The 19,431-nt window shown below is 45.2% G+C and overlaps 1 long non-coding RNA gene across 1 annotated transcript; it reads right to left on the reverse strand.

Moving 5' to 3' along the window:
• Positions 1-5,689: 5,689 nt before the first annotated feature.
• LOC142585654 (uncharacterized) lies at positions 5,690-17,123 on the reverse strand. The gene is made up of 4 exons (XR_012829119.1): positions 17,008-17,123; positions 12,989-13,049; positions 12,853-12,878; positions 5,690-12,762 (listed from the first exon to the last, which is right to left on the reverse strand). It is a non-coding gene; the product is annotated as an uncharacterized LOC142585654 (long non-coding RNA).
• Between the last annotated feature and the right edge of the window lie 2,308 nt (positions 17,124-19,431).

Genomic DNA, 19,431 nt, shown 5'->3' on the forward strand with positions numbered 1-19,431 from the left:
CCAGAAATAATACAAAGTCCTTCACTACGTAATGTCTAATAGCATCTATATTGATCTGAGACACCAAACCCAATCAATCAACTGACCTGTCTGTAGGCCATTACAGTGGCCGTAGACATGTATGCAGGCTAAATTATTTGCTTGCTGCTGTTGCTTTCGCAAGGTAGGACACCAGTTGCACTACTTCAGGTGACAGGGCAAAGGTAAATTATAATTAAAAGAGCAGTTTGCAACTGCTGCCGGCTGATAGAAGCTGCGCCAAAATATATGCTAAACTAATGAAGAACCTCTGGTGCACCTTGTAGGCCTCCATCGAAATAAAATGAGTTTTATGTTGAGCCTGCAGATTGGGGTTACAGCTTACACCTGCACACACCATGGTTCTGGGTCACGTAAGTGCCCGTAGCCGCTGCCGCTGTTAGAAGCATTGAAAAAGAGCCTATCTCGACGTATTACAAGGCAGTGATGAGTGCGCATGATGGGAGTACACACCCTGAACCAAGTTCTTGTGATTCGAGCGCCCATCACTTCACACTGCTAAACGCCGCACCACCACGCATGCTGTTAAGAATGGCATTCTGAGTGGAGGGCGTATGTTGGTGTCATCATTGTGAAACTACACTCGCGGACAAGTTTCTGTGGTTATGAAGTATAGTGAACTAGAATATACTCTAGTGGCGCAGTCAGAAGGCCGCGCCGCCTCACTGGGCAGTTGGGGACGCCATGGACCTTTCCCATGGTGCTACTGCGCCTTTTTCTAGGGACGACACGTATGGGCACGGCTGCGCCCGACTCCCGAGTCTCGTGAATTGATGAGTCGACTGCCACAAAGTGACGACTGCACATGTACCAGTGTGTTCTCTAAAATTGCTGAAGTGCCTTGCAAACATTTAGAGTTGCAAGGACATGTAGTTTGCAACGTGCCAAAGCGGTGGATGGACTCGCACACTGTTTTACTCTGAGTCACTGGAGCAGCTACCCCGGCATTCCTAAGGTGTCATCGTTTGCGGCTCCTAGGGGCGAAGATCACTGTAGAAAGTGGGAGCGTAAGCTCTGGAGGGATGACAAGCCTCTGACCGAGTCGTCAACAGTGTGCGAGTACCATTTCGAGCAAAGATGTATTCTGCGTGAATATATCTTGCCAGATATATTCTGCACGAACCTACTGAAGACGAGCTGCAAAGAGTGATTAGAGCACACGTGTTACCGCGCCAAGTAGTCCGCCAGCGTTTGACAGTGCTTTTGGTTGCTCGGAACAGGCGCTGAATCGACGCAGCTTCCACGTGCGACAGCTTCGCGTTTGCCCAGACGCGCAAGGGAAAATCCGCAAATCAAGTAAACTTTTACATTCAATGGTGTCTTCTGCCTTATTTGACTGTTGCTAATAAGGTATTTATGTTTTATTTTCCCCAGCTTAAGCTAAAATGGATGAAAACGCAGGACTTTTTCAGAAACGCTATCACTTGTGCATGCTTTGCCTCCGTATCTTTCCCTTCATAGCCACAGAAAGTTGTCCGCGAGTATAACAAAAACGTCTTTCTACTCGAGTGTCTATGCAACGCCATATTAGTTAAAAAAGTAGTGACAGGAAATGTTTCCCTCAATTTTTTTTTTATGCAAGTGCCTGAAGCGGTTAACTCAGCAAAAAGGCCGGCGTCTGTCGTAGCAAAATGGCACCTACACTCGCATTGCCATTGACTGCGACGTTACGTCACGAGCTGCGCCTCGATGGAGCAGAGCGGGCGAAAGGGAACACCTCCTACCGCGATAGCACACCAGACATATGTTGCGTGAGGGAAGAGGGCATCGCCGCATCGGTGGCGTGCGGCGTTGGCACCGCAGGCTGCTGCTGCTGCTTGCTGGCTCAGGCAGCACGTACCGCTATGGTGCATTACTCGCAGTGCTCAGCGGCGTTCAATTGGACATTAATGCTTTTGCATTCACAACTCATATGTGCTTAGGCGTCCTCGAATTTTTTTTTTTTTTTTTTTTTTTTGATAGCCGTCGACCAAGTAATTGGGCTATGGAGCCTCAATAGAGCGCAACTAATAATTATGTTCGGCCAATTCGAGATGCGTGCCAAGTGGAGCACGGCTTCGGACGTGAAAACGGAGGCCGAAAACGTCATAGGAACCTGTTGTGGCAACTTTGTGATGTCTGAAACCACTGACGCGGCACACAATATGGCCGTAGCGCCAAAAGCGGAGTCCATTCGGCGGGATAAGAGGAGAGGGCGTGTCACCCTGGCATCACGGTCCCCGCATCCTTTCTCGCTCCTTGTGGGAGCATAATACACAAGGGCACTAGGTCACTATATAGCCTTTAACCACTGCGCGGGGTTGACTGGCGGTCTCTTACGTGTGTGATAGCACGATATCGCTACCGCTGCTTTCAGTGTCGCGATGATACGAGTGTCCTTTTCAGCGTGTTTTGGACGAGTTGTATAAAATGTGCTGTAATTATTTATGGCGACTCGAGAAGTAGTAGCATCGCGCCATAACTATGGAGCCGACAACTACCTAAAGAGTGCCGCAGTTTCGCCCGAAACGCGAAGATTTCAATATCACATTATTAGACAAGTACACGAAGTAAGGATAGTAGTTTTATCGGCCGTAGAAACTCATTAACATGCGTGAGAAGTAGTCTGGGATCTTTGAATAATATTGCGCTCCGTTCTTAAAGGCGGAGCTTAAGCGCCCTTCATATTTTCTGACTATAACCACACGGCTACGTGAAAGAAAGAAGATAAAGAAAAAAAGCGCGTGATCGAAAAAATCAGGCTGGGTTTTTGGTTGTTTCAACTGGGGGGGGGGGGGGAGGGGGGGGCGAACCTCGGCGCTGTGGCGAACATACCTGTCCCCATGTAGCCGGCGCCTTTAAAGCAGGCTTCTCTACAGTATGATCCTTTATAAGGAGAAGCTCGCCTTTGTAGCCAACCAGAGAAGCTGCTTTGCGAGCCGCAATTTTCGCAAAAAGATGTAAGAAGTAAGATGTAAATTGTACGACGGCAAATGTTTTCTTTTTCCCCGTCAGCATTGTTGCCCTTCCATCCATCGCTACGGGGGAGCAAAAATCCCTCGCGTACTGTCTGGTATCGTCTGATGCGCCTTCTTTATGCCGTCTGCTACACAGACGATCCAGTCAACGGCTACGGAGGGGAAAAAAAAGAACATCACGCAGACTTCCGGTCGAATCTGCTGATTTCGGCGGAGCTGTTTGGATGGCTCTGCGGGGTGATCTCTTATCGAGATCCATTCTTGATCTGCCACTGGAAGAGGCGATCCGCATTCCCGATGTGCTCCTAAGACTTGCTCCAAAAAGAGCGGAAACTTTTGATCCGGGATTGATCCACATGTGCCATTGGAATTCAACGCAAGTCCATGGTCGAGTGAAAGGGGAAAATTGGGCAAACAAGGCTTCAGGCTTCAGGGGGAGCATTCTGCTCAAAATGATCAAAAACGTAGTTCTTCGAGTAAGCTTGAGCTCCTTTCGAAAAGTTGCCTTTTAATTATTTCTTAATCCGTTATGAGCTCGCGACAATACTTTCCTGTGGCATCTTGGCATATACAGCCATAATTTTAGGGTATAAACCAGGGCAGTCGAAGAAAATTAATTCCCTTGAACGACGCCGGACCTTCTTGGCGCTGGTAATTCAACTTGTCATCGCTCTTTGCCTTCTGAATTTCTCTGTGAATGCGTACAGTGGGAAGATAGCAGCCGACTTGAAGAAAAAAGTTTACAAGGTAGGCGGTATGACCAGCGGTGCTGTATTACACCAGCATGATTCAGCTGAAGATGTTTAACATTTACGGGATACCAGTGGGCACATCCAAGGGGGCAGTGGAGGTCGCATACATCACATAACACGTTCAAGAGGGCAAATAGATGGTACGACAACACAATGGGAAGAGGCAATACCTACCTGATGTTAGCTGTGAGAGAAAATGACGACGCGGCTCACAACACCATGTGGTCGGACAAATATTTTTGTCTCGCTCTCGGACAGCTGCAACGAAGGTGCTGACGCAACATGCCTCCAGTTTCGGCGCCTAAGCGGCACTCTGCGCTAATACAGGCTACTACATTCGTAACGTGCTTAAACTGGATCGGCGTCCTTGTGTTACAGCCGAGCTTTCGAGGTAATGCGGCAAATTGGTGGTTCATTCTTAAGGACAGTACCAGCGCAAACAAACAAGGAACTTGAAGGCAGGCGGATAGACACAAGCGGATGGACACAATGTGTCAGCCAACCTCCCATTACATTGCACAAAAACGAGTTTGATTGCATTGTGCAATGTTGAGTGCACCGTTCCTGTCTGGTGACTTGGTTGCGTTGGAACGTTTCGTTTTGGTTTTTGTGCTTACGTATCTGTCTTTGCAACCTTTTTTTTTTGTCTAAACCAAGTGATGCTAAGCTGAGTTGGTATACATCTACCATATTCCCAAACAAACGCTCAGTTGCGAGTACGCCTTCTTTCAACTTCCCTTGATTCTTTGCGCTGTTACCATCTCAAAGAATATATTCCCATTGCAACGTTGAACATCGTTATAGATAAGTGCTAATTATAGAGAAACATCTTACACGATTAAACTGGGTCTTTTTATAGAATTCAAAACTCTCGCTCGACCAATTGATGGCTTCATCACGACGCAGGATACAGGCTTGTGCTAAGAGCTCTGAATGCACCGCGAAACGCCGTACAAAGTGTGCAGCGCAAGCTGGGCGTTGATGACTGCGGCACCCGTAGCAGAGTATCGTGACGGGTCGTATCAAAGAGAGCAAGTGGAGCTAACACATAGAAGGTGGTGTGAAAACGTGCCCCATTGTTTTAGGAAGTCTGAATTCATATATCTGGTATGTCCAGTCCATAGACTGTAAGATGTGAGCCGATTGCAGTGGCGGTCTCGCAGACGGTCATCGAACTTCGAAGGCGTAAGAAAAGAGTTATGCGCCATACATCGTGTTCCATAAAGCGATGAGACTCCCATTTTTGAAATCCGGAACTGCTACTTTAGCTCTTCGTGTGCTAGAGTGAGCACTTGAAACTTGCAATAAATCTTGTCTTATTATTTGATTCTACTCTAGGAAGTGCAAAAAATAAGGCTTTTCTGACTGGGTGTCGCGGTTCTTCCTAGAATTTATTCGATTTCACCGAGTAGTCTCCTACAAAATGAAATTACCCAGCTGCCTTCAGTTTGAGATAAGAAAACGGCTTCATTGCGGTCGGCTTGCTCACGCAAGCCAAGCAAAATAACCAAGGATAATTTGTGTTCATGCATACAACGAGCCGCGTGCAACCCGTAATATGAAGCTTTACATTTAAAAAAAAAATAGATTCTAGGGCTTTAAATGCCGAAACCACGATCTGATTATGAGGCACACCGTAGTTCCGGATTAATTTTGACCACCTGGGGTTCTATACAACGTGCACTTAATGCACGGTAAGCGGGCGTTCTTGCGTTTCGCCCCCATCGAAGTGCGTCCACCCCGGCCGGGATTCGATCCTGCGACCTTCGCACTTAGCAGTAGTTTCATATTCTAAGAGAATTGCAACGTGTTTTGTCTGGTGCCTTAACGACTGTCATTTTATAACACCACAACGTTACCTTTCTATCTGACCATGAGTGTCACGTAATCTTGGAACACGTGCTTTTAGCCACGTGCGGTGGCATGGAAGCATAAAAACGCAGTTGCATAGTTTACAGTATGTTCCATTTATTCGGCAAAATTATTTCGGTACACACACACATGCAACCCGCAGGACCTTCAAACGTAGTTGCCGTTATCTCGTCGTAACCATTCATCACAGCATGTCTTGCTCGTATAGACCAGTATATGAAGGTTGCGTCTCTTTTGTACACATTTGTGTTAAACAAAACGTCCGTTTCAAAGGTGTACAGCTTGGCAAACAATGTTCTTGGTGCTCCACTGCGGTTAGTGAATGAATGCACCCGTCAATCAATTTGCTTCCCTCAGTATAAAAGCCCTCGATCTCATTCTAAGAACATAATTAGTGATCGTCAACTGCACAGTGTAAACAGCGCAATGTAATAGAGAGTCAGCATATTGAATTTTACTTCATAGCGTACAATCTTTGAACAACTTTCAACAATCTCTCTCAAGACATGATTCAGTTATAATGTATAAAACACAAAAGTGAAGCAACTACTCACTATTGCAACTTTTTATATGACTTTAAACAGTGCTATAACGGGCCTGCAATACATTTCCGTCTCAGGTAGGCACCGGTATGCTACAGTACATGTATTACTGAATAGTGCCTGACCCTGCACATTGTTTTCTGATTTCTGCTATCATTTTGCGTTTCATGCTTATCGTACATCGCTAGGCTAACGTATTCGTGGCACATAAAAGAAACGTTTTCTTTCCATAGTTATATTGTAGTTCATAGTTATATTGTTTTCCAGAGTTCCTTGATCAAAGATAAATAACTACTTACATGTCTTATCTTATTTCATTATCATTGCTTGGTTAGCCTAACCTTGTCCTCTATAGTTGTTATTGCGTGCCTCCAAGTTCCAGTCGCAGATATTTTACTATCACGTTCCGAGCGGAAGAAACGTGTACTTCACGCTCAAGGGTTTACTTTGGAGCTTGTGGACCGCTGTGATGAGAACGAACCCAGCACGATTGTCAACAACTGAATTTGCGGCCGGTCTTCCATACTGGTATATCTGCGTGTTCACGCTGACGTCATCGCCTCCGGTGTCCACGTTAATTTTCGGCTTGAACCACTGTCGTGTTGTCGTAAAGCCATGAAACTCACTTTTTACGACGTTGTTCTTGACGTCACTGCGACTAGCTTCGGCTTCTTGAGAGTTGAAAGTGTAGTTGATGCTCAAAACGTCGGCAGCGAATCGATGAACTCTTGTGATTACCGTGAAATCTTGGTTTGCGCTTATTCGGTTCTTGACCAGAGGTCGTCCGTTTTGGTAAATCTCGGTGTGCGAGACAACAGAGCCACTTCCCTGAGTGTCAATGGATATGTTAGGTATGACCTGCGGTTGCCTGTAACTTGGAGGCCTTACTAAACGAAAGCCGTGCCAAAAAGGTCTTCTCTTCGTAAAGTGGTTTCCTCGCATGAAAGGAATGTATGGATGCGCGTATGGAGGCATCTGAAAATTCAAGTTTCGGCGAGCTTGGAAGAACGGGAAAAATTGTCGCTGTGGTAAGAGGTAGTTTGCAGCCTGAGGGTCAACCACCTTCTTTTCATGATGTTGGTGCAGACGGCGTACTACAGGCTTAATATGGATGATGGGATGACTCGCAGTCGCAACTATATTTGGCGTAACAACCCTATGGCTCCCATGCTGTACGGTCACGTTGACATTGCTGCTTGTTAGTGTTTTGTTTACAGTCGTGCCTGTTAGAGGATTGTGAGTTATAGTTACTTGCTTCTGGAAAGGCTGCTGGTTGTTCCGGTTAACTTGCACATCTACGATTCTTCCAAGTGTCGTTTTGTTTACTGTCACTTTTGTAAATGGGGTTTGAATAACGATTTGGTTCTGCACATTTGACGACTGGAAAGTTGAATCTTTTTGGACCCCGACTTGGGCTGCAACGTTCGAATGAGTTCTAGTTATTGTTTTGTTGACTTTCATTCCCGTCCAGGGATTCTCGACCAAAATTTGAACGTTGGGCTGTTGTTGCGGGTCACTAATGACTTCCTGACTGACATCATTGCTGGTGTCAACTGTTGCACCCGTAGAATGATGCTGTGCGGTGACTAGTCTGCTGGTATCTAATTGAGTGCTGCGGTGGACTTCCATGTTTACACCGCTCCCGGTTATTGTTCTGTTGACTTCTGCTCCCACCCAGGGATTCTGGACCACAATTTGAGAGGCTGGAACACTTTGAAGGCCACGATGAATTTCCACATTTAGACCGCTTGTAGATATGGTTTTGTTTACAGAAAAGCCTGCCCACGGTAGTTCGATTTCGGTTTTACTAATAACTTCTCCACCGGTACGTTGTGCTACATTGTTCAAGTTATTTGCACTAAGAGTTTGATTAATTGTCGCTCCTGTTCCTGCGCCTTGAACAACTTCAGGTCTCGACGCCGTTTGCAGACCGCGTTCTACCTGGATATTTACGCCGTTTTCGGTGATTGTTTTGTTTACCGTCACACCTGTCCACGGATTTTGGACCACTATATGTTTATTCAGGACGTCCCCTGCGCCTTGCTTGACTGAGACTTTCGTACTACTACCGCTAATTGTTTTGTTTACTGTCACTGCTGTGAAAGGATTTGTTGCCACTATATGACTGTTGTAGGCTCCATCTACGCTCCGTTGGACCTCGAAATTAATGTTGTTTGTGGTGGTGGTTTTGTTAATCGTCACTCCCGCCCACGGGTTTTCGACAATTAGTTGACTATTTGGGGCCCCTAGAAGACCATTTTGCACTGAAACGTTTACACCGTCTTCACTGATCGTTTTGTTAACAGTCGTTCCTGCCCAAGGGTTGTAAATCTCTATTCGTTTGCTTAGAAGTCCTGACGGACCACGCTGGACGGAGACGTTGACGCTGCTACCACTCACAGATTTGTTAACAGTCACTCCTGCCAAGGAGTTATGTGCAGTTATCTTGCCACTACGGCCTTCTTCCATGCTATTCTGTTGCTCCACATTTACATTTCCTGCAATTATTGAATTACTGACTCCTAATCCAGTCTGCGAGTTATCGACGACCACGTGGCCACTGGAAAGTTTTGCGAGGTCATGGTAGACTGAGATGTTAACAGCATGGTCACTTGTGTTTTTGTTAACTGTCACGCCCGTGAAAGGGTTTTGTACAACTACCTGCTTGCTAACATACCCTTGTGCAGCACGCTCGACTTCCACATTGACATTAGTTCCAGGGTCTGCCCTTCTGATTACAACTGTATCCTGAGATTCTCTGTCTCGCATTTGGCTACTGTGCTCGACAGATACGTTGACGTTTGCTCCTGTGATTGATTTGCTGATATTTACTCCTATCCATGGATATTGGATGGCTATTTTGCTGCTAGGAACTTCCTGTGCGCTCTGCGGCACTGAAACTCTGACACCACTGTCAATTATGGTTTTGTTGACCGTCACTTCTGTCCAAGGGTTCTTTACCGATATTTGCTCCTCGGAAGTTCCTCGCTCGTTGTGCTGGATTTCGACATTCACGTCGCTTCCAGTGAACGATTTGTTGACTTTAACTACAGTCACTGGGTTTTGAACGAGGATTTGGTGGCTTGGAGACACTTGGGAGTCACGCTCTGTTTGGAAGTTGGTACCTTGTGCAGTAATTGTTTTGTTTATCGTCACTCCTGTTAGGGGATTCTGCACTACAACTTGATTGCTAGCAGTTCCGTGACTTCCACGGTGCACTTGCACTTTGACACCCTTCGCAATTATTGTTTTGTTGACGGTCACTTCTGTCCAAGGGTTCTGAACAAGTATTTGACTGCTAGGAACTTCTTGTTGGTCACGCTGCACGGAGACGCTGACACCACTACCAGTTACAGTTTTGTTCACTGTAACGCCCGTCCATGGGTTTTGAACCAATATTTGGTGGCTTGGAAACACTCCAGAGTCGCGCTCCATTTGGACGTTGGTACCTTGCGCGGTAACTGTTTTGTTGATTGTCACTCCTGCCCAGGGATTCTGAACTACAACTTGTGTGCTAGCAACGCCATGATTCCCACTTTGCACTTGCACGTTGACCCCCGTCGCATTTATTGTTTTGTTGACAGTCATTCCAGTCCAAGGATTCTGAACAAGTATTTGACGGCTAGGAACTTCTTGTTGGTCACGCTGCACGGAGACGCTGACACCACTACCAGTTACAGTTTTGTTCACTGTAACTCCCGTCCATGGGTTTTGAACCAGGATTTGGTGGCTTGGAAACACTCCAGAGTCGCGCTCTATTTGGACGTTGGTACCTTGCGCGGTAACTGTTTTGTTGATTGTCACTCCTGCCCAGGGATTCTGAACTACAACTTGAGTGCTAGCAATGCCATGATTCCCACTTTGCACTTGCACGTTGACCCCCGTCGCATTTATTGTTTTGTTGACAGTCATTCCAGTCCAAGGATTCTGAACAAGTATTTGACGGCTAAGAACTTCTTGTTGGTCACGCTGCACCGAGACGCTGACACCATTACCAGTTACAGTTTTGTTCACTGTAACCCCCGTCCATGGGTTTTGAACCAGGATTTGGTGTCTTGGAAACAATCCAGAGTCGCGCTCTATTTGGACGTTGGTACCTTGCGCGGTAACTGTTTTGTTGATTGTGATTCCTGCCCAGGGATTCCGGACTACAACTTGACTGCTAGCAATGCCATGATTCCCACTTTGTACTTGCACGTTGACACCCTTCGCATTTATTGTTTTGTTGACAGTCACTCCAGTCCAAGGGTTCTGTACGAATATTTGGTTGCTAGGAACTTCTTGTTGGTCACGCTGGACAGTGACGGCGATATCACCACCAGCTAGAGTTTTGTTCACTGTCACTTCTGCCCAAGGGTTCTTTATAGATATTTGTTTCTTCAACGTTCCCTGCTCGTTTTGATTAATTTCAACATTCACATCACTTTTAGTGATTGTTTTGTTAACTGTAACCCCCGTCCATGGGTTGTGAACCAGGACTTGGTGGATTGGAGATGCCAAGGCTTCATGCTCTATTTGGTCATTGGTAGCTTGTGCGATTACTGTTTTGTTGATAGTCACTCCTACCCAAGGATTCTGCACCATAACTTGGCTGCTAGGAATCACATGGCTTTCACGTTGCACTTGTACGTTGACGCCGTTAGCGGTTATTGTTTTATTTACGGTCACACCAGTCCGTGGGTTTTGAACAACTATTTGGCTGCCAGGAACTTTTTGTTGACCCCGCTTTACTGAGACGCTGGCACCTCTTCCACTTATAGTCTTATTGACTGTCACTCCTGTCCAAGGATTTTGTACAAATGTCCGCGACATCGGAGATCCTTGCTTCTTGCTCTGTATCTCCACATTTAGATTACCCACAGAGACTGTTTTGTTGACAGTAACCCCTGTCCATGGGTTCTTGACCACTATTTGACTTTTTACAGATACTCGAGGGTCTCGTTTTACTTGGACGGAAGTACCTTGCGCGGTGACTGTTTTGTTGATTGCCACTCCTGTCCAAGGATTCTTCACAACAATATGCTTGTTAGAAGCTCCACGAATCCCTTGTTGGACCTGTACGTTAATACTGCTTCCAGTGGCTGTCTTATTGACTGTTACTCGAGATGAAGGCCCTCGAACGATGCTGATATTTCCGCCACGTCTTGCTTGTGGGTGAACCAAAGTGCTGGTTTGCCTTTTTGAAGCTGATCCTTGGGCTTGCTGTACAGATGCCACGTGCATTTGCCTCGGTGACGTGAACACGGATCCGGGAGCCATATGTCTTGTCCATGGTTCACTATGCTGCCGTCGGCGTTGCTCGTGCAAAAGTAATTGACCTTGCCTGAATTGTTTGTTCTGCACCACTGCCCCTTGATGAGCTCGTTGTTGCCACAGACGTTGTTCACGTGTTCTTTGGGCCAACAACCGCTGTTGCCTCTCTCGCTGTCGCCTTTGCTCCTGAAGCTTCCTCCGCTTTTCATTATTTTGCTTAAGAAACTGCTGATGCTGCAGACGCTGCATAGACAACTGTCGCCGCTGCCTTTCTTGCCAAAGCCGTAACCTTTGTTGTTGCTGTTCAATTCTTTCCTTTGGGTTCCTGGAATTTTTTAGTATTGTTTCTTCGCTTTCTTTCAATTTCGATGAAGCTTCGCGGTGCAGCCATGGCACCTTCGAAGAAAGCCATGGTAAAACCCGAACTAAAGTGCTAGACTGCTGTGGTTTTACGTTAATTGATGGTATGGACGAAATCCACGCCTTGGCTTGGTTGAGGTGTCGCTGCGCTAGGGCCAAACCGGGTAGGCTTCTGTTGTGAACAGGGAACATCACCGAGCCTCCCGGAAAAGCTTGTTGCACCAAACTGAATGGCAAGGAGTTCGTGCGTGTCACAGCTTGCGCGTGCACGTTATCTACGCTCGCAGGATCACGTTCGACGTGGACAGAATCGCGATCCGGTTCATTCCGAAAAGAAGTAGCTGGGTCGATGCTGTATAAAAGCAGTTGTCGTGGCTGAGCCACGTACGTTTGCGGCTGGGCTGGCTGGGCGGCTGCAGACTTCTGGTCAGGGGAAGTCTCTGACTGGAATTCCAGTTGTGCGAGAGCAAGGTTGGGCTGTGGTTGTAGCTCCGATTGCTGCTGAACTGTGTACGGCTGCGGCTGAATAGTTGCTATAGGTTGGAAATGATACGGTTGTGGTGGCGGTACTAACAGGGCCTGGTGCGCATACGGCTGAGAGGCCGCTAGACCAGGCTGAGCCGGGTACAGTTGCTGAGGCACCAGTAACGGCTGAGGGTACAGTAGCGCCCGGGGCGCCGGTGCTCCTTGCAGAACGTATACTTGAGCCTGTGACGCCGGCTGAAGCTCATGTGGTTGGGGCTGCACGGGTACCGTTTGAGTAGCAAGGTAGGTGGGTTGCGCCGCCACTATCGGCTGCACAGCAGAGGGACCAGCATAAGGACCACCTGGGTATAGACCATAGGGTCGGTAAAGCCGTGGCGTCATGGCGCCAGTGCGAGCTGGTCCCATGCCCGCACCGAACAGACCACTCTGTGCCGCTCCAATGGCGCGTCCCCTCTGCATGTACGCGTTGCTGACCGCCAAGCCATAGGGTGCTGTCCCCATCTGCGGGAGAAAATGAAATACTTTACTCATCACTTAAGAATACCTGCGTAATTTTAGCGTCGCAAACAAACAAATAAATCGACACAGTACCGGCAGTATGTACTGGGCCAACGCATCTGAAAAATAAAGCCGGATAAGTAAATTAAACTCGTCTATATTTAAATATATAACACCATACTTTTGCAGTAATTTCCATGCAACACAAGAGCAAGTGTAGATAACTTACCTTGCTTGCAAAGAAACAAGAAAATGGCAAAGGAGTAGAAAACGACGGGTCTTTTCATTTCCTGAAAAAGAAAATATGGGCATGAATTTGGGGCGCCCTTGTGTTTAGACTGCTCCATGTAAGTGTACCTTTACTATCTCACCGGGCAAGTCAAGACATTTAAGTACACGCGTCAGGTTTAGAAATGGTCAATTTAACGTACGCCGTGTGGCTAGTACATATCATTGGGAATGGGTGGTTCTAACGGGTACTGTAAACGCGCTTTCTACTTTGAATTTGTTTTGTTGTACAGTAGCTTATTCACTTTACATTGGAAATCGGCATTAGTATACACGCGTAGACCAGTAATGAAAATGAAGGACTTTCAAACACGCAAGTTACTCTCGAGTAGCACATTGTTAAACACGTTTTTCAATACACTGCAAGGTATATTCGAATGCACACGCCGGAAACTCTGTAGGTTTGTGGGCCTTTTGGAACTTAACAGCGTTAAGTGTCTAGAGATTAAAATTTTGACGGGATTCGTATGGTACGAAACGTAAAATTCGATTCGAATAACTTCAGTTAGTTGCTTGGTAGTAGGAAGTTTTCTCTAACATCATACGCCAAGCTCCGGAACTGACCTAACTTCGAGCGCGCAGCTCTTAAAGGCAGATAGACACCGGACCTAGATAATCAGCTACAGCTGCCTATCATTATCTGTGCAGACTTTTAAGCTAAGTTGTTGAAAATTTTCAGGCTCTTCGTAATAGATGTCTTCTAATAGTGCGCTAAAATTACTGCAAAAGTACTGAATATATTTAAAATAATAAAATATAATTTTTAATCTTTTTTTTTCTTTCTTGAAGGAACATTTCTGAAAATTTTTATGTAGGGAAAGAGCTACAAATTTTTACTGGTAGATCAATATGCACTGGGCTTTGTTTTGAACCAAATAGGAATTCTGGCTTTGACCATTGTTAGTAAAGAAGTTTAGACGCCAGAGACTCAAATTTTAAGTCATTTTCTTACACAAAGCTGTTAATAAAAAGCCAATAATATGGTGACAATACATTTCATTTGGTTTATTAGGTGTCACAGGCACTCATGAAAAATTCACAAGAAAATCTATTTGGAAAGTACAGCGGTTGAAGAAAAAATATTTATTTTGTCAACAAAAGTGGGGTTTTGAAAAACGTTATTTAAAATTTTGAATTTCCGGAAAGTTGGCTAAACCGCTCCTGGTGCGTATTCTTCTGAATTATTTTCTTTGTATTGCCTTTTAATACACTTTCTATCACTTGCCTTGATCTTCATCCTTCTCTCTCTCTCTCTCTTTACTTTTGCATAGGCCTGAAAGTCTGCCTATTTTATCCCATCGTGGTGAATGCTGCTCAGCATTCATATCATATATGTGTTTAGCCTCGCAAAACACACTTGGTGCAACACCAAGGGTCTAAAGCACTGTCTTTTTGGTATTTTTGCATCACTGTAGTAATTAACTGCATCATAAACAGCGTCTCTTATTACGGATGCTTCAACAAATGTATTTTTTTTAGGGGGGTAGGGGGGAGAGGGAACCTACACAAAATCAAGTAATTAATAAAGGGAAAATCTGACATCCACCCGTTCGTTCTCTATTAATTACTTCCCTCCACCTTGCGGTTTTCCGCAAAACTATTACGTCAAACCAAATCAAGTGTTCGCGCGCAAACTATCGCGACTATTATGACACCTTTCGAGCGTGTACTGAACTATCGAAAACGTTAAAGGAACTACAGACATTGCATTTCTAAACGATTATACAAACAAAGAGACATACATTTTAAATCAACAATAACAAAGCAAACGCCACGGCTTGTCGCCCAAACTTGCGTAGGGACCAAGCAGGGTCACGGGGGAGGCGCGTTTGGCACCGTTTTTAAACACCCTCCGGTGCGCGTCTGAAGGTACCGCTTGTGAAAACATTTGCCATGGATGCTGAAATATATTTGCATTAAAATAAAAAAATTTGAATTTTTAGTCCATTTCGATATTCATGTCCCATTAATTAGAAACCTGGCTGCAGTAACATAAAAGTAAACACACACAAGAATAAATGACTAAAACAATAGCCTAATCAAAGTGGAAGCTCTTAATATTACAGTCTATTGAAGGTATATTGATATCACTGACATATATAGGTTCAGTTAGAGAGGCGCAAATGGTGAAATGATAACATCAAATAAAGCACGGATATTCGAGAAATATGAACTGGCATTGAAAAGCTAATCGAGCAACACATTTTTACCCTTTCTTTTTCTGAAACGTACAAGAAAAAAATTAAGGAAGAAGATGGAGGATGCTGAAGAGTAAACAAAACAAAATATAGCCTTCAAGCACACAATGCATTGCCTTTTTACAAGTTTAGAGAAATGAAGGTAAACTCAAGCATACTGCACTAAATAAACAAGTAATGAGTCACGAAAGTTCATCTGTCCATTATAGTAGTGACATTCATGAAACAAAACTACCGAACGCAATATTAAATCCACAGCTAATGTTTCGACGTGAGAGCACCCTTCGAAATTTTGTTGATCCTTCTGGAAACACCCTTCTAAGAAAGCGAAGCACCTCACTAGCAGGCCGGAAATCTCTCAGAAGTTAGGAGCAAGTTGAAGACACCATCAAAATTAGGTTTCACGATTATGCTACCGGCCAGAAAAGACTTCTCTTGCCGCTACAAGAAGGGACTCAATACAGCTCCATGCAGAACACCAAGCGTAACATGCTCATCGTTGGTAGTGCAGTTAATGTCATCCCCGCGAGAGAAGCGGAATTAGCGACGCGTAAGTCAAGCTATCAAAGATAGTGCACACTTTTAAAAAGAAGCAAAAAAGAAAGAGGAACGAACAGTCAATCTAAGGTCACCGTAAATTGTTTGTTTCCCACCAAACTGTGAGACGGCTGTGCTGACGATGTAAAGAAAGGGTGGAAATGAAGAGGAAGAAAAAGGAGAATGAGGAGGACCATGATATCCGCCATCCAAGTGATACGTACATAACTGAAGCATCGATTTCTCGCAGTCAAAACCGAAATCTAGCGCTGATATTTCTAGCATGTATATTAGAACGCGGGAAGTATAAGAAACGTGATGATTTGGGGATGCACCGAATTAGTCGCATGTCACGCTCGCACATATCCGCGGACGCGTCAAAGACGTCTTTCTTTATCTCTTCCGTGAACTTCTATTGAATAGTTCTTCTCTTTTTCTTTAACTTACTGAGGTTAATGGTAATAGGTGTAGAACTGGCACCAGCTTTGGACGCAACGTGAAGTCGCGAGGTCATGAAGACTTAGTGCAGCTTAATCTTGCAAGTGTGCGGTGGGTCACGTAAGTGGTTCTGGCTATGTGAGTGATAACATTGCGCTCCGATGCGCAATGAAGCCTTGAAGATAATGACTTCTGCCGAAACAGCCCAAAAGTGCTCTTACGACAGCAATTGTCGACTACGACAAGTCATTTAAAAGCGCACACAGGAAAGTCCCTGTATCGTACATATGTAAAATTCCTGCGAAATAGAATTTATTTGGGAAGTGTAGTGAAAGATTCAATGTTTCTGAAGCTACATATCCTTGGCGCTTGCATGAGTGTTAGTGTGTGCGGAGTGGATAAAGACTGGCTCGGTAGCTGTTGCCGGTCGCGTAAGAAACATCCGTGGTTTGATGGAGTGGCATGTGTTTTACAGGGTGCTTGCCGCTATCGAAACCTTAGTAAAAAATGAACGGGTGAAATAAGGAAAAAGAAAATCACCATCACTTTCCATCAAGAACCCTATAGGTCATATGGCGAGAATTCTCAGTCGCCGTGCGATTCAGATGCATTGGCATATTTTTGGCACCTCTAGATGCTGTACGTAGGTAAAGCCGAGCTATCGGACCTGCTAGGAATTAACTTAGAAACGAGACACAGTTCTTACTTTCATTCACTGTTGTTGCGTATACTAAAAGTAAAAAAACACATATAACGAGCGAAATAAGCAAGCGGAGTTTATACTCACCTCAAGGCATTGGAGTCCCTGAGCGCTCTATAGCTTGCCACCGTATTTCGTTTAAAGAAACGTCTTCGTCCGGTTTCCGCGCTTTTTATGCCCCTATATCGCAAACTGGCCACGGGAAGCGGTAGCATAATTGCCGCGACGTCATTATCGCCTCTGTTGCTGACGCTCGCACCGCCGCCGCCACTTTTCTTGTCGAGTTTATGATCGCGGCCTATCTCGCCGCCGTCAAACGCTGCTCGGACACGGGGAACCGAACGCGTGTTTGCACTTTGCGTAGAATGAGACTTCTCAATGAGCTTGTTCAGTAATTTTGACGACACGTTCTCCGCGCCTGTAGAGGAGCCGCACACGAGTTGCCTTAGGCAGTGAGTCGTCAGTGTAAGCCTAGAGCTCTATTGAAGGTTTTTTAGGTGAGCTATGGAGTCGATAACAACCACGACCGTCGACTAGAATACACGGTACAGTACAAGCAACAAGCTTTCGTTTGAATATTGAAAGTCGAAATAATCCTGACTTGGGTTCTGAGCGATATGCTCTGGTAAATAATTTCACGCTGGTCTGAACTATATTACGCTTTATATGTAGCACGCTTCTCCTGGTCTTCTTTCGTGATTCCAAAGCTCTTATGTGTAGAAGTCAAACATTAGGAGGCTTTCAGGTGAGTGCGTGGCCATGTGAGCGTGGATTTTACCCGCCTCCGCCTTTCCCCTACCTGGATGGAGATACATATATTATTTGGGTGTAGAGGAACAGATAGATGTATTGTAGTATTCTCCCGTCTGTTGACAACATCGGACATTTCCATGCGCAACATGTCATCGCAGGCGTAGCAAAGTCACTAAGACTGCTCAGTGCCCTGATACCGCGTGTTTGCAGGCACTGGCGTCTAAGAACCCTATACAGACAGTAGAACGAGGCGTGACGCTATCTGTGAATTTAGATGCTCGCTTCTTGTAATTTCTAAGCTGCAGAACTGAGCCCATACAATGGAAGCAGCGGAAGGGTGGCATGTGTACATTCACTCCTTGCTCGAAAGCTTTTCGAAATCAAAGCGGAGCGGAAATGCATTTCTCATCGGAATCATATTTAGTCCTCCGCATGTGCTGTTGTTTCACAGTTACATAATTAAGGAGTTCCTAGAGTCGTAGACTGAATTGGGACCTCCCGTATACCTAGTAGACGTTCAAAGTAGTCAACATGATAAACGCCGCCGCTATACTACCCACTTATCTTTTGAAACACAGATTCACCGCTGGACAGACGCAAACCTTAGTGTCATTGCAGTGCTTCCACATTGCTCATTATTTTTGCATGCTTCCACGGCGCGTTTCCGGTGTTTCTTTTTTTAATCGTCATCATCCATTTTCTCTTTATTTTCTCTTTCCCCTCCACCAGTGCAGAGTAGCAGGCGAGAACGTAACTCAGGTCAACATTTATTTCATTTATTTGTTTTATTGAAACACACCGCAGCTCGGATTGGGCATTTTATTGCCGGAGCGCGAAAAACCATCCCATATGTGCGGACAAAAAAAAAAATGTCAATAGCAATGGAAGAACATCTCCAGGGAGAACAGTCCAACGTGCTATAGTTAAAGGGAAAAAGGAACTGCGTTTATATGCGTCGGCGTTAGGCTGAAATGTTAAAGGTATAGATTGTGAGAGCTGAGAGTGCGTGAAGGTTCAGCGAACTTTATGCATTTATCTACGCGGGTACAGTGTGACGAGTTAATTAGGGTATGCAGACATTTTAAGCTTTTGTTGTGGCGATGCCTTGACAACGGGGTTATGTTTAGACTAGAAAGGTTAAAAGAAGGTGTAAAGTCCCTGACGTATACGACAGTTAAACGTACCGTTTTATTCTGTATGCACTCAATCTCATTAATATGTCATTTTTGATATCTCTTCCTACACATCTCTCTGCCAGGACATTTATGCCATGACATCGGAGACCTCTTTTATGCAACTCTTCCTTTTTCTAAATACATTAATTCTATGCATCGCTATTGTAAAAATAAAAAATAAAAATGCGTGAACTGTGTGGACGTGAGAGTAAGAGCGAAGAAAACTACGATCCGGACATGGTGCCCCCTACTACGCTTATCTTGTCATTTAGCGATGCCGCAAAGAACGGTTGTCTTGAGAGCTTTTCATTATCTTCGGCCACTGCATCTGCAGCACTAAGGGACTGGCGACTAGCTGCGACGGCGGAGATCCTGTTTATGGCAACCATTCATCGAGGTAAAGTAAACAAGCTGTCGGAATCTCTGCACGCTTCCGTCACGTTTCTCCTAACACTAACAAGGTGTTCATTCGAAAACTCCCACCTTGAACGTATACGAGTAGTCAGCGTATTGGTCGGTATTACAATTGCTGTGAACGACACACCGCATACAAAGGGAACGTTGTAAAGAACTGAGAACGTGT

This window comes from Dermacentor variabilis, chromosome 6 (assembly GCF_050947875.1).
Source record: "Dermacentor variabilis isolate Ectoservices chromosome 6, ASM5094787v1, whole genome shotgun sequence".
Lineage (NCBI taxonomy): Eukaryota > Metazoa > Arthropoda > Arachnida > Ixodida > Ixodidae > Dermacentor > Dermacentor variabilis.